The following is a 2,292-nucleotide window of genomic DNA, read 5'->3' as shown; positions in this document are numbered from 1 at the left end:
ACAATTTTCTACGTTATTAAAACTGACTTTCGTTGGACAATGACTGGATAATTTTAAAGTTATTTTCAAGCGAGGTCAGAGCTCTTCACCCTTGCTGCCTATCTCTCCATGGCGCCGCCGGAAGTCTCCGAGAGATCCACTTTTTAGTAAGAGCAAGTACTTGTGCTCCTGTTTTCAATAATGGCATGACCAAATGTTTCTCCACTCATTTTTATTTTGTGTCCTTTGTCCCTCAGAGTACCCTTTGCTGAACACAGGTAATGTCGATTAATATGTGGAAATGTTTTTCAGCCGTCTTCTTCATCATAAACATGCCACTGAGGTGGCACATGCTGTTTGATACCAGAAAACACTTGCAAGATATTACCAAGACTGACCTTTGAAAACTTATTTAATATTCAAATCAAAATAAAATATATATTTATATATAGGCCTATGTTTCTTTCCATCAGCTTCCCCTGAAGAACAGAACAGTCCTGCAGATGCCGTTCTAGGTACTGTATTTATAAAAGATGCCATGGCACATTTACACGTTATTTCCCAGACTTCTGCTCATATTTTTAATAACATCATATCCCAAACATTTCTCCACTTTCCTCATTATTTTCTTCCATAAGAGATCTCAAAGATTGAGGTAGCACATGATTCTTCACAATACCAGATATCGGGACGCCTGAGAAATACTAAAATGGCATTTTGTCACTTATTTTTCAAGGTAACGACAATGAAAACACTGCAGACTTGAAGAAAGAAAATACAGGTACAGATAATCTACTAATTAATTAATAATACAAGTTTTTATGGAGTAATTGAAAGCTTTCCAAACAATATTTTATATGAAATAAGTATACATATCTATACATATTACATCCTTTCATTGAAGAAGTTGCAGTTGTGGTGTCAGTTGCTGTATTTTTTTCTTTGTTTGAAAGATCACTTCCACAATTTAATTAAATCAATCCAATCCAATCCAGTCATTATACCTGACTTCTATAATTAATCATAATAACCAGGTACTGAACTGATAGATATCACTGTACTGTCACTATTTGAAATAAAATGAATATTTGTCTATCCAGTTGCATTATCTGAAGAAGAAAAAAAAAAAGAAGAAAACGTACCTGCAGGTGCAGATGCAGGTATATTGTCCATAGTTTACATGATGTCATGACACATTTGCACATTTTACATTGCATTTAATCCCTATGTCTACACATGTCTACCTTTCTACCTGTCTACCTACTGTGTATTCAACTTAGTAACACCAAGAAATAAACCTGTGACAGTGGTGACTGAAAAAGATATTGATATGCATTTTGTATTATTGTATTTGTATTAAGCGTTGCACAAAAAAAGCAAGCACACAAGCATAAACATGTTTCAAAATGTGAACTCAAATTTGAAAAGAATGAGCTCTAAAGCACAATATCTTTCTTCCAGAAACACCAGGGAACTCAGCCAAGGACAAGGTCATTGTGACCCCAGGTATTTTGGCTTTTACTAACCTTAACTGGTGCTTGGTTTATATAATTACATTAGCCTAATCTAATGCTCTCTCTTTCTTTGACTCTGTATTCTGTGTCTGTCAGAGTGGGGTTGTCATGAGAAATATGAAGGTAATTTCATCTTTCGTTCATCAGCTTGCCTTTCCTTAAATGTCATCCTTAATGTCCATATATTGTGAAATATAGTGGCACCAATCTCAGAGGTCATGGTGAACATTCGTAGCAGGATCTGTGGCCATCTTGTTATGCCACCACTGCCTTTAAGAAATACTCAATCAAGGACTTGACATGATATACTGTAGATACATCTGATGATAAACCTATGAGAAGATGGCCCAGAGATGGCATAATATTATGGCATTGTTTATTTCAGTCAAGAGCATCGATTTCAACACTGAAGCAACCCCTGCATTTCTGAAATTGAAGAGAGGAAAATCAGGAGGCACAGAAGTGTGGTGTCCAGATCCAGGGAAAGTCCAAGGAGGAGACAGAGCTGCCCATGTTCTGTTTAAGCAGGCATTCAGCACAGGACAACACTGTTGGAGAGTGCAGATTATGGGAAATGAAGATAAGATGAATAAAAAGCAGTCATGGTATGTAGGAGTATGCAGAGACACTGCAGAAAAAATCAAGGTTCCCTTGACCCAAGAAAACGGCTTCTGGCTTCTTCAATATGAGAAAGGAGCTGCTGGACTCTTTGCTAACACTGATCCCCCAACACAAGTGCCGATGCCAGAGTCACAACTCTTCTATAACAGACTGGGAGTGTTTCTGGACTGTGACAAAC

General features: G+C 37.1%; 1 long non-coding RNA gene across 1 annotated transcript; it reads left to right on the top strand.

The window, feature by feature from the left end:
* The first annotated feature begins 231 nt into the window (after positions 1–231).
* LOC134465999 (uncharacterized) lies at positions 232–759 on the top strand. Its single transcript, XR_010038231.1, has 3 exons — positions 232–257; positions 453–494; positions 716–759. It is a non-coding gene; the product is annotated as an uncharacterized LOC134465999 (long non-coding RNA).
* The last annotated feature ends 1,533 nt before the right edge of the window (positions 760–2,292 follow it).

This window comes from Engraulis encrasicolus, chromosome 16 (genome assembly GCF_034702125.1).
Source record: "Engraulis encrasicolus isolate BLACKSEA-1 chromosome 16, IST_EnEncr_1.0, whole genome shotgun sequence".
Taxonomy (NCBI): domain Eukaryota; kingdom Metazoa; phylum Chordata; class Actinopteri; order Clupeiformes; family Engraulidae; genus Engraulis; species Engraulis encrasicolus.
This window is presented reverse-complemented; position numbering and strand designations above follow the sequence as displayed.